The 13,989-nt window shown below is 43.4% G+C and overlaps 1 protein-coding gene across 2 annotated transcripts in view; it reads right to left on the minus strand.

The window, feature by feature from the left end:
* PRKCE (protein kinase C epsilon) overlaps positions 1-13,989 on the minus strand; it is a 603,195-nt gene that overhangs the window by 22,069 nt on the left and 567,137 nt on the right. The gene's annotated exons all lie outside the window — the stretch shown is intronic.

A 13,989-nucleotide genomic window follows, 5' to 3' on the forward strand; every position in this document is an offset into this window, starting at 1 on the left:
CCTCCTAGAATTATTTAACTTGGGCCCCACATTGGGCTCAGAAATTTCAGCCCTTCTGGGCTTCCCTGCTGGCGCAGTGGTTAAGAATCTGCCTGACAATGCAAGGGACACAGGTTCGAGCCCTGGCCTGGGAAGGTCCCACATGCCGCGGAGCAACTAAGCCCATACGCCACAACTACTGAGCCTGAGCTCTAGAGCCCGCGAGCCACAACTACTGAGCCCACGTGCCACAACTACTGAAGCCTGTGCGCCTAGAGTCCGTGCTCCACAACAAGAGAAGCCACGACAATGAGAAGCCTGCGCACCACAACGAAGAGTAGCCCCCGCTCACCGCAACTAGAGAAAGCCCGCGCACAGCAAGGAAGACCCAACGCAGCCAAAAATAAATTAAAAAATAAATAAATTTATTAAAAAAAAAAAAAGAAATTTCAGCCCTTCTTTACAGGAATATTCATCCAACTACTGCTCCATGAAAGTTGTCAAGTGTCAACTCCTCAGGGCAATAGAAGGCTAAGGAATCCTCCACAATGAATTCAGAAAATGGACAATTTAGTCTGACCTAAATCCTTAAAACACACGTTATTTTTTGGGTTCAGGTGGCCCTCCGTATGTCACCATTTTAGGGGTTGGGCACAGAATTCAGCTCAAGTGAATGTTTGCTGTGAACTGGAGGTATTGGCCAGTACTCCTGATCTCCAGGGAATTGGGCCAGAGCAGAGAGCTACATTGGGGTGGGCAGGGCAGGGGGAAACTCCAATTAAGAAGGAAGAATGGGTGCTGGGGGGCCCTGAATTCCTTCCTGAAACACCTCATCATCCTTCCTGCCTCACCTAGACTGTAGGTCAGCTCCCTGGTGGCTCTTCACTGTTTCCCCTCCCCTCCCCCCAACTTCAGAGATTTCCTTCAGAAGGCTGTGGGTACAGTGAGTGAGGGCCTGAGTCAGGAGCCATAGTTTTTAATCTGGGTTGCCTGCTGACTCAGCTTTAAGCTGGATAATTACACTGGGCAGGGCACAGTGTCTAATTCAACATTCCGAAGCTCCTGGGACCCAGCCAGGCATCTATACATGTCAGGAGGCCCTAGGGACATAGAACAACAGGGAAGGGATTTAAAGACCCAAACAGCTACTCTTTAAAATGGGGTGCTAGGCTCTGGGTACCCAGCTTACCATATGCCTCTAGGGCATGAGACACTTCTTGAAAAGGCCTGGGTGTTTTCTTTCTGGGCCTGATGGGGCTTGAGGAGGTCCATATACAACACCCGTGTTTTCCCCACCCAAGTTCTGAAATACAGACTCAGCAGATAGAGGGGGGAAATGTCAGCTCCATTACCTGCCCTCCTTCTGAATTCTTTTCTCAATTCACACAGTTCCCCTCTGTGGGGAGGGATGATGGGTGGGGAGCAAGCAGTCAGGAAGGTACAGAGAACTAGTCATTTATTTCCAAGGAAAGAGGGTTGAGATGCGGGGTAAAGCATTTTGGTTAGGAATTGGCTGGGGAAGTTGGAAAGGAGTTGAGGGAGGCCAGTAAGTCTCCTGGGCAGGGCAGGGACAGAGCATTTGATTTAATTCCACCACATTTTGTGAGCATCCGCTTGTAACAGGCACCATGCCCGTGTTCAAGGTCCCACCTTCTATGTTCCCCACTGCCATACTGTGCTGTCTGGAATGGAGACATGAACAAAGTGCAAAAAACAGAGGAGGGACCAACATTTCCTCAGGGGGACATTCTAAAGAAGGTGAGCAGATAAAGGGTGGCCCTGATCAAAGGAAAAGCAAGGAAGCATAAACAAAAAAACCCACATAGCATAAATGACATCCTATCCAGAGGCAGGGGACCGCGCTAGTTAGAGCACACCTTACAATCCCAAATGAACCGTGGCGGTGTTTATGTTTAGAGAAATAATTCCCCAGGGAGAGAAAAAACAGTCCCAGAAAAGTCCCAAGTCTGTGCACCTGCACCTCTGCACAGGCCACAGTTGCTTTCTGCCAGGCTGGAACTCTGCTTGTGTCATGCTGTCGCTGGCATTCTAAGATAATCTTCTCCCCAAGTGTCCTTGCAGAAGTTCTGGGGGCCTTACATCAGCCTCCAAGGAGCCAAGGTTGTCTTACCTACCCCTCTGTAAAACTGTTCCACACACGAGATCTTGAAACCAAATGGCAGGTCAGGTTTAGAGAAATTTCTCAATGTATTATTAGTCTTCCCCCGTGAGTATTAGAATTGTCTGCCCTTTGGGGCAACAAGTGCTTTCACCCTTGAGAAGGGACTGACCTTTTCCAGCAGCTTCTCTCCATCACAACAGTCCCACCTGCCTGACAGCGTGACTGACCAGATCTCCCAGGTCCTGACAGCTGCTCTGAGCTACCACTGCTGCCACCATGCCCAGGCAAACCAAGGTGCTGGCTTCTGTACCCAGAACATGATCCTGCCTGGCTCTGCAGACGTTACCTTTACCAGCACTCACAGGCCAATTACGGTCCACCCTGATTTAATAAGACATTAATGCTAAACAATAACAAAGGATTAACTTAGGCAAATAGAGAAGCCCACAAGCTTCAACGCTCCTTGTGTCAGATTGATTTGGCCCCTTTGGGGCCAGGGCTGGGTCCCGCAGGCCACAGGGTTGGTAGAGGGAGTTGTATCTTTTAAGGATGACTTCTGAGGGGAGGTATGTACGGATTGTTCACAGGGCCAGGGCGGCAACTGCGGCTTACATCTGCCCAGGGATTTGTCTGGTAGAGTAAGTCTGAAGCTGGACCTGAGGTGGTTTCAGCCAGGGGCGTGTGGCGCAGGGCCAGAGGCCTGACCTCTCTGGGGCTTAGTTTCCATTTCTGCTCTTTGAGCAGAAAGACACACCAGAGAAGGTCATGCAAATGAATATGACCTTCGGGCCACAGGGAGTAAAGGGTGCTAATCTTTCCTTGAATCTTCTACAGTACTTATCAGTGTATTCAGCTCTTAGAAACCACTCAGCAAAACAAATATTTGTTAAACAAATGAATGAATCTGTCTCCTCCCTGCCAGAAATCCCCCTTCCCAAAAGGGAAGCAAGTTTTGGGTGAGTCACAAATATTCCAATTGTATCCAAGACCTTCCATTTCCATATCGTCTCTAGTTCTAGGAATTTGCTGAGAAACATCAGCACAGCAAGGCTTTGCTTTATAATGAAACAATGCTCCCGAAAAGTTGCGTGGAAATCAGATTTTTGGAAAAGAATTAGTATTTTAAATGCACAATGGGAATTAGTTATTTTAGGAATGTTGTGAATTTGTATAGAAAGTGAGTAATTTGTTAAATTAGCGTAAGGTGAAATCAAGCTAAGTCACAGATATCAGGCACACACATGGATACACACTCACTACACACTCCCACATCTTTCTTTGTTGCTAAGGGAGCAATCTTGAATAAAGATTACATTACTTTATTCAAAAAGAAAAAAAAGAGAAGAAAAATCAGTGGTACTACTGCCCTTAAAAATGCAACCAAGTGATAGGGATTCTCCTTATCTTCCAGGATTACAGCCACTGATTCCCAGTAGGGGAAGAGGGGAAAATAGGCTGGTGCATCACCAAGCACCAGTTGGCTGATTAGATTCTGGGAAGCCAATGAGTCACACCGTGGCCCCTGTGGGCAACCCACATGTGCTCCTCATCGATGACCATGAATCTGCTCTCAGAAGGAGAGGGTGGGACCCTTGCAGCCCTAGGGGCAGACCCAGCCTGGAGCAGGGGAATGGAATAGGAAATGAACAGACATGGAGAGGACCAACTCCAAACCCCAGACAAACTCCACTAACTGGGTTTTGCAGCCTCAACTGCAGGAGGTAGAGGCATTGAGGGTTCTTTCAGAGGGCAGCGTGTGTGGGGTGTGGATGGAGGTGGGGATGGAGTTCCCTCCAGCCCCCAAATTTCTTCCTCTAGTGGTGAGGGAAGTACTGGGGGGCTCGGTGAGTGTGGTAGACTAATTTACTCTTTCCCAATAGTTAATGTTCTCCCTGCAGGAGGATTTTAAGTCATGCTGGGCCATCCCACATGCTTTAGACAATGAAATGTGAGCAGAAGTGACCTGGGTCATTTCCAGGCAAAGGCTGTAAGAGCTAGCACCCACGGTCACCGCAGTGTTCCCGATAGTGACAGTGGTATCATCCTGGATCCCAGAGGGACCATGACACAGAGAAGAGCCCAAGCCAACCGGTGCTAGACGTGCAGAATGAGCAAGAAATAAACAACTGATGTCTTAAACCACTGAGATTTGGGGATTGTTTATTACCATGGCATAACCTTGCCTATACAGATGGGTGAGCATGAAGCCTGTAGGAAGATCCCACAGAACCAAGGAACACACATAATTGGGCCGACCCCTCAGGGAGGTGGGGAAGGAAGATGGAGGGCGAGTGTGCAACTCCCAGGTTACTCCTGAGCCCCGAGGAACCAGACCTCAGAGATCTGAGGGCAGGCTTGTCTTGTCTCTGGGAGATTAAGATAACTTTCAATGGAACCTTGTTAATAGTTTTCCCCAAGCGAACAGAATTTTCGTTTTTGCACTCTGACCTTTCCCAGCTGTCCATCCATATCTGTGGATTAAGCATGAACTAATACCCAGTCCCGGGGCTCTGCCTCTCAAAACAAGCTGTGTTCCAGATGCAGATCACATGAAGCCCTGTTGGGAAGAAAAGCCTAACATGCAAGATATATGTAGAAGCAAGAAAGTGCAGAACCGAATGATAAACTCTGCAGTCCTTGTTTTGGTTTTAATTATGGTAAAATATACACTACATAAAATGTACCACCTTAACCATTTTTTCAGTGTACAGTTCAGTGGCATTAAGTTCATTCAGGTTTTTGTGCAACCATCACCATCATCATCATCTCCAGAATGCTTTTCATTTTGCATAACTGAACCTCTGAACCCATTAAACACGAACTCCCCATCCCCCTCCTTCCACCTCCCAGCAACCACCACTCTGCTTTCTGTCTCTGTGACTTTTGACCACTCGAGGTATCTGCCATCTTTTTTGCTCAGGTTGAAGGACAGTGGTCCCCAAATCTTTTTAACCACGAACTCCCATCAGGTAAATAAGTTGGCACACACACCACCAATGTATCTATCATCATTAATTTATAAATTAATACATTTATATCATTCTACTAATGCATTAGATGTATTTTTTGGGGGGGTTGTGTTTTTTAATTTTTTAGTAGATCTTTATTGGAGTATAATTACTTCACAATACTGTTAGTTTCTGTTGCACAACAAAGCGAATCAGCCATGTGCATACACATGTCCCCATATCCCCTCCCTCTTGAGCTTCCCTCCCACCCTCCCTATCCCACCCCTCTAGGTGGACACAAAGCATCTAGCTGACCTCCCTGTGCTATGCTGCTGCTTCCCACCAGCCAACTATTTTACATTCGGTAGTGTATGTATGTCAATGCTACTCTCACTTCCTCTCAGCTTCGCCCTCCCACCCTGTGTCCTCAAGTCCATTTTCTATGTCTATCTCTTTATTCCTGCCCTGAAACTAGGTTCATCAGTACCATTTTTTTTTTTTTTTAGATTTCATATATATGCATTAGCATACGGTATTTGTTTTTCTCTTTCTGACTTACTTTACTCTGTTTGACAGACTCTAGGTCCATCCACCTCACTAGAAATAACTCAATTTCATTTCTTTTTATGGCTGAGTAATATTCCATTGTATATATGTGCCTAAACATATAGAGAGCAGGAAAGCTTTCAGTCCTTCTTTTTAAGAAAACATTTTACTTCGAAAAAAATTTAGACTTCAGAAAAGTTGCAAAAATAGTATGGAGAGCTCCGCTACTCCCTTCTCTCAGTTTCTCCTAATGTTACTATTTCACATAATCACAGGACAAGTATCAAAACTAAGATAGCAACATGGGTACAAGACCATTAGCCAAACTACAGACTTGATTTGGATTTTCACTAGTTTTTCCACTAATGTGCTTTTTCTGTTCTGGGATCTTGTCTGGGGCCCCACAATGCATTTAGTCCTCCTGCTTTCTTCATCTCCTGGTCCAGAGTGAGATAGTTTCTGTCTTTCTTTGTCTTTCATGATGGTGACATTTTGTAGAATTTCCCTCAATTTGGGTCTATATGAGGTCTTTTGATGTTTACATTGGGTTATACATTTTTGGCAGAAATACCAATATGCTCTTTTCCCTGTAACCTATCAGGGGCTCCATGATGTCCATATATCTCACTCCTGGTGATGTTCACTTTGACAAGTTAGTTAGGGGGTGTCTGCTGGGTTGTCCCACTGTCAAGCTATGATTTTTCCCTTTGTAAATGATAAATATCTTGGGATAGATACTTTGGGATAATGCAAATATCCACTTTCTCCTGGAACTTTTGCCCACTAATTTTAGCAGCTGTGTTCAACAACTATTACTGTGGCGTTCTAATGGTGACTTTTCTATTTCCTTCATTCTTTCTACATTTATTAGTTGGATTCTTCTGAAAGGAGGGGCTATTTTTCACTTCCATTTATCTATTTATTTGATTATTTATCCATATCAGAGTGAATTCATGCATAGTTATGTGGTGATAATATAGGATTATTATTATTATTAATTTTATTTCCCAAATTGTTCAGCTTTGGCTATTGGGAACTCCTTCAGGCTGGCTCCTGTGCCTTTTTTTTTTTTTTTTTAAACATGCTCCCAACCTTTTAACAGCATTTTCCTGCTCTCTGGCTCCACAAGATGCTTCAGGCTCATCTTGCATTTTCCCTGCCCCCAGGCCTGGAATCAACCACTTCTCCAAAGACGCCTGGCACCTTTTATTGGAGAATGGTATTTAGAAAACAAGATCTGGGTGCCAGGTGTGTTTATTTCTGTAGCTATCTCTCTGTACATATATTTTAAAAAAAAAAACCACAAGTGGCCATCAACAAATAAATGGATCAACAAAATGTGATATATACATACAATGGAACATGATTCAGCCTTGAAAAGGAATGAAATTCTGATAAATGCTACAACATGGATGAACCTAGAAAGCAATATGCTAAGTGAAATAAACAAGACCCAGAAGAACAAATATTGTATGATTCCACTTACGTGAGGTACCTAGAACAGTCACATCCATAGAGACAGAAAGTATAATGGAGGTTAACAGGGACTGGAGGGAGGGGGGATGGAGAATTATTTCATGGTTACAGCGTTTCTGTTTGGGTTGAAGAAAAGTTCTGGAAATGGAGAGTGGTCATGGTTGCACAACATTACGAATGTAGTTAATGTCACTGAATTTTACACTTAAAAAAGATTAAAATGGTAAATGTTATGTGTATTATACCACAAAAACAAACACCCATGCGTTTGCGCTGATACCTCTGAATCCAGTCCAACACCACAGAGTTCATTTGGGCCTTCGCTCTCCCTTGTCTGTAACTTCTTTCTCTGACAGCGAGAACACAGGCTTTCCTTATCTATAATGTGTTTACTTATTTGTTCACTCCAAGTATATCCATTTTCAGAATTGCTAATGCAGACCCCTGTGAGAAACAAATGACTAACCACATTATCTGTGTGGTTTATTTTTTCTTTAGCCTTATGATATCCAGTCAAAGTACTATTTTCCAGAATTATGTGGGTTAGCTCTTTTCTTCTCCACCCCCTTCAGTGTGGTGACCTTAATCATTTGTAACACAGTTACATTCATTTGTTACAATTTGTATTTCATTTTGAGTTCACCCCACATCCTGGTTGGGTTTTTTTCTTAATTTACATACTGTAAAATTCACTTTTTATAACATTCTCTGCTGTGGGTTTTGAAAAATGCATAGAGTAGTGTATCCACCACCACAAACACATGATACAGAACAGCCCCAACACCTCCAAGTTCCCTCATCAACTCCTGTTATCAACTCCTCCTAAACTCTGGCAACCACTGACCTGTTCTCTGCCCCTACCATTTTGCCTTTTCTGGAATGTCATATAAACAGACTCATGATATGGAGCCTCTTGGCTCTGGATTCTTTCACTTACAAAATACATTTAAGGCTCATCCATGTTATTGTGTGAATCAATACTTTGTTCCTTCCGTTGCTGAGTAGTACTCCATCCATATTATGGATGTACCATAGTTTGTTCATTCACCAGGACATCTGGGTTGTTTCCAGTTTGGGGCAACTATGAATCAAGCTGCTGTAAGCATCTACACACAGGTTTTCATGGGAACATAGGTCTTTGTTTCTCTTAAGTAAATACCTAGGAAAAGAGTTCCTGGATCATATAAGTGTATGGTTAACTTTATACAAGACTGCCAAACTGTTTTCCAAAGTGGCTGTGCCATCTGCATTCTCACCAGAAATATATGAGGGTTCCAATTGCTCCAAACTCTTACCAGCACTTAGCATTATTAGGGTTTATGGGTATTTGCATTTTTTTGTTTTTGTCTTGTTTTATTCTAATGTGTGGTGGTATCTCATAAAGGTTTTAATTTAATGGTACTGAATTGAACTTTAGCGGTGAGGAATATGGGGCCAGGCAGAGACCAGCCCACTGCATTCTGACTCTCAGCTTCTGGGGCCCCCTACTCAGAGTTCTTCAGGTAAACAGGAAGACAGCAACAAGCCTAAGAAACAGTATTGCGTCTTTACCAATTCTTGCCTGATTCTCACAACTAACTCCCATCTATAAGGTGCTTGTACATTTGACACTCATGATTTTTAAGCTTCAAAACCATCCTTTTGGGCTTCCCTGGTGGTGCAGTGGTTGAGAGTCTGCCTGCCGATGCAGGGGACGCGGGTTCGAGCCCTGGTCTGGGAAGATCCCACATGCCGCGGAGCAACTAGGCCCGTGAGCCACAACTACTGAGCCTGCGCGTCTGGAGCCTGTGCTCCGCAACAGGAGAGGCTGCGATAGTGAGAGGCCCGCGCACCGCGATGAGGAGTGACCCCCACTTGCCACAGCTGAAGAAAGCCCTCGCACAGAAACGAAGACCCAACACAGTCAAAAGTGAATAAATAAATAAATAAATAATTAAAAAAAAAAACCCATCCTTTTAGGTAAATAATCATTAGGATTGCCCCCACTTTACAAATAAGAAACTGACTTGGAGAGGTTAAATAACTTGGCCAAGATTACCCAGTTACAAGCAGCAGAACAAGGGCTCATGTCTGGATCAGCTCATTCTAGATCTTGGGCTTTTACCATTATCTGTGCAGGATGGAAGGGGGGTGCCATTGTTTTCACAACTCAATTAATCCTGATTTTACTTTCACAGACAAATATATCCACATATTCTATAAATATTTACTGAGTCTCTACTATGGGGAGGCAAGCCACTCCTAGGTGAGGTGAGGGTTCAAAGATTAATAAAATGTAGGTTTTGCCCTGATGGACCTACCCAAACATATATAATATAAATTTGATGACTCTCAAATTTAAGTCTTTGGCCCGGACCACTTCCCAAAACTGCACTCACATATCCAACTGCCTACCTGACATCCCCACCTGGATGTCTAATAGAAATCTCAAACTCAAAATGTCGAAAGCCAAACTCCTCCTCTTCCCCAACTCTCACCAGACCTCTTGCCTTCCCCCTCACTTCATTATGACCCCACCCTTCCGGTTGCTCAGTCCTAAAGGGCTGGAGTCATCCTTGACTTCATTCCTTTTTTTACATCCATGTTCAAAGACTTGTGGGCTTTGCTTTGGAACATATCCAGAAGCTGACCTTGTCTCACCAGCTACAACACAACTACTTTGGTCCAAACTGCTGTCATCTCTCCCCCTGCCCACTACAGTCTCTCCTGAGCACAAGTGACCCTGTTAAAATGGAGTCGATCAAGCCACTCACCCTCTAAAAAAAATAAAAGCCAATGTTCCTACGATGGCCTCTGGGGCACTGCACGATGTGGTTCCCTATGGCTGCTCTGACCTCATCTCCCACTAACCCACCCCACTTCACTCCACTCCAGCCACACTGGCCCCCACTGCTTCCGCTGGCCTTTCTTGCTTTGGAGGCTTTGCACGTGTAGTTGACTTTGCCTGGACCACTCTTTCTCCAGATGGCCAAGTGGCTCACTCTGCAACCTCCTCAGGGCTTTCTCAAACCCATCCTCAGTGAGGCCCCCCAACCCAGCCCCTGTCCTCCGTACACACACACTTTTGCTCCCCTTTCCAACTTTGCGTTTCTCCATCGTATTCATCACCATCTGACACGTTACAAAAATAGGATGCTTTCTTTCTTTCCTTACGTGCCTGTCTTTTTCCACCAGAATATAAGCCATATAAGGCTTATATTCTATACCTGCTTTGTTCATAATGTATCCCTAGCCCGTGCCTGGCACATGGCATGTCCTCAATAAATAAACACTTGTCACATGAAGGAAATAACTAATACAAGAAGAAAGAGAGTCTTGTCACACATGAGGAGCAGAATAGGTGATATAGGATTGCCTCAGAGAAGAGATCCCATCAGAGCGGGTCAGGTGGAGAAGGGGGAATGGTAATTATTTGAGGAGTAAAGGACTTATTTTGTAATTTTGCATGCATACCGACACAGCCTGCATTTTTCTACTACGTCTTCCCAACTCTTTGCTTGTTTTGAAGCATTTAAGATTAGGATTTAGACACTTACATGTGGAATCTAAAATACACAAATGAATATATCTATGAAACAGAAACAGACTCACAGACATAGGGAACAGACTTGTGGTTGACAAGGGGGAAGGGCAGTGGGGGAGGGAAGTATTGGGAGTTTGGGATTAGCAGATGCAAACTATTATATATAGGACGGATAAACAACAAGGTCCTACTGTAGAGCACAGGGAACTATATTCAATATCCTGTGAAAAACCATAATTGAAAAGAATATGAAGAATAATATATATATGTATAACGGAGTCACTTTGCTATACAGCAGAAATTAACACAACATTGTAAGTCAACTATATTTCAATAAAATTTTTAGAAAAGATTAGGATTTAGAAAAAGCAGCTTAAAGGTAAAATCACTCTTATCACAAGTGTGTGCTTACATACATGCAAAAAAGGGTTCTTAAAAAAGCTCATTTCAAACAACCACCATACAGAGTGAAGTAAGTCAGAAAGAGAAAAACAAATATCATATATTAATGCATGTATGTGGAACCTAGAAAAATGGTACAGATGAGCCAGTTTGCAGGGCAGAAGTTGAGACACAGATGTAGAGAATGGACATATGGACACCAAGGGGGGAAAACTGCGGTGAGGTGGGGATGGTGGTGTGCTGAATTGGGCGATTGGGATTGACATGTATACACTGATATGTATAAAATTGATGCCTAATAAGAACCTGCAGTATAAAAAAACAAACAAAACAACTAATACTAAACTTTCATTGGGTTATTTGTATGGAAATATGTTAATATAAATGTTTCAGACATTACATGAAATTCCTAAAAATCTTATATTTGTATTTGTATGGAAATATGTATGGAAATATGTTAATATAAATGTTTCAGACATTACATGAAATTTCTAAAAATCTTATATTTGTATTTGTATGGAAATATGTATGGAAATATGTTAATATAAATGTTTCAGACATTACATGAAATTTCTAAAAATCTTATATGTTCTGGTATAATGTTATAAGTAATAATCCTAGTTATTACTTTAAAATGTATATCTCAGAAATAACTAATTTTCTTGTCAACTGCATTATTATGAACTTTCATCAAATCTTTTACCGTGGTCATTTTTAAGTCTTTTGTCATTTACAGACAGTTCTGGGTGTACTCTGATGATTTTGCAAATATGTTTCTATAAAAGGGTTTCATCTTCAAGAAATTCATGGAAAAGACTCTGACAAGTACAGGTTTCTGGTAACTGACTGTACTGCTGTACTGAATGAATAAGCATTTTCAGAACTCTGATGAAAAACTGATGAACTCATAAAAGTGCTAACAAAAGATCAAGATGAAAAAAAACAATTAATTACATGGGACTGAGTGAACTGATGAGGATGAGTATAATTTTTGTGACTTTCTGTCTGAATTAAAAAAAAAAAAAAATCCCACAAGGACTCAGAGGCAAAGAATATACAAATCAATTTTCACTGCAAAGTAAAGGAGCTGTTACAGTGGAGGATTACTGGACTGAATGTCAATATTATGACATAGTATGAGTGTGTTTCATGTTTGGTAATTGCAATCATTGTTGCTTTTGTTGTGGTCATCCATGTACAATGCTTGGTGTCAGTCTATTTATCTCTTGTAAAAATAAAATACAGTGTGTGTGTGTGAAAAAAAACAAAGGAAAGGGGATTTGGGCTTCAGAGGATGAGAAATCATGGGGAAGGGACTAGGAAATATATGGGGGAACTCATGGAAGATCAAGGTTATGTTATCTCTATTTTAGTAAAGTCTGCTTATCCAAACTCCAAAAAAAAAAACAACCACCATCTAATGCTCTATCCCCCTTCTCTGATGCTGCAGGAAGCCCCATGTGCTCAGGGGGCGGGGGCTGGGGGAGGGGGCTGGGTTAGGAGAGCCTCTTTCAGCACCCTCAGTGCCTGGTGCTACCCCCGAGCCCCACGCCGACCACTCATTTTCTCATCTGTTTCTCACCTCTTTTCTTGTCGCTGGAGTGCTTTGCGGGCTTGAGAGTCTTTCTTCCTGTCCACGTCTTCCCCACACCAAAGAAATTTCAAACAAACCCGAAGAGTGAAATTGAGCGGCTTTAAGGTGAAGCTGTTTTCATTCCGCCCACTGAATCCAAGAGTGGTGGCTGCAGAGGCTCCTCCTATCAGGCCACAGGGCAGGTGAGGGGCTTCTTAATGACCTGATTACAGACCATAATGAACCCACTCTATGCTGCTCAGCTGGCTCCCAGGTCAGCAGGTGTGAGAGAATAGAAGCTACCCAAACCAGAGGCTTCTCCACACAGCAGAGTGGAAGGCCTCTCTGTCCTTCAGCCCCAAATCCAGAACCTTCCTCTCTACCCTCTGCTGTGTAGAGCGTGGCTGCTGGTTCTTTCCTGCCTCCTTCCTTCCCCCACTCAGGCAGGGCCCACCTACATCCCTGAGTCACTCACTCATTCAGTCAACAAACATGTAATATGCTCCCACTTGGTGCCTGGTCCATGGCAGAGTCATGGGCTGGAAAGACGGGCAGGCCCACTCCTGCTCCTGTGGAAGCCTGAGGCTCAAGTGTCCTGGCCTCATCTGTACATGTTTTGGGGCTACAGTCTTCAAGGAAAGCCATTCCTGAAAGTTTCAGGAACTCCAGGATGGAGCAAAGAAACGTTTGGAGTAAGGAGAGACAATGGGAAAAAAAAAAAAAAAAGGAAAAAAAAGGACTGGATGATCTTGGAGTGGGGACAATGTCTCTAGGGGGAAAAAAATTACAAATATTTCCTAAATAGTAAATAAATACATCTCAGTACTCCTATTTTCCAAAACCTTCCTACCTAGTATTCTCTCATCACAACATCCCCTGTGAAGTAGGCAAGGCAGGGACAATTATCTGCAATTGATCGATGAGGCATGTGAGGGCTCAGAGGGGTTAAATGCCTCACCCAACCTTGCAGAGTGAGTCACTGGCGAAGCTGAGACCAGCATCGGGATTTTCTTTCTCTTCCACCAGTGTCAAGGACATTATCCTATTATGATGATGTCATATGAAGCATGTATATGTGTCCCCTAATTAGATTCATCTTAGCCAATTAAGTGTCATAATCCTCTGTGAGGACAGGAGGCGTTGCTCTTGCCCCAGCCTGCTTTGATCTGTGATTGGTTGGCCAGGACGATGGGTACCATGGTGATGGGTTGGCTACCAATAGCCCACAGGCTTTGGAGCAATATATTTTATTAGGAGTGGTCATTGTGGATGTTGGTGTGATTGAGATTCCTAAAATCTTAACCTGCTGAGATTTTAGTTGGGTGCCTGCTGTCAAGGCTACATGCCCTTATTTCTCTGGAAATAACATAAAGGCAGAAGCCTATGGTCTCTGCTCTCATGAAAACCCCTCACTTGGGGA

Source organism: Balaenoptera physalus (assembly GCF_965194825.1).
Source record: "Balaenoptera physalus genome assembly, chromosome: 15".
Taxonomy (NCBI): domain Eukaryota; kingdom Metazoa; phylum Chordata; class Mammalia; order Artiodactyla; family Balaenopteridae; genus Balaenoptera; species Balaenoptera physalus.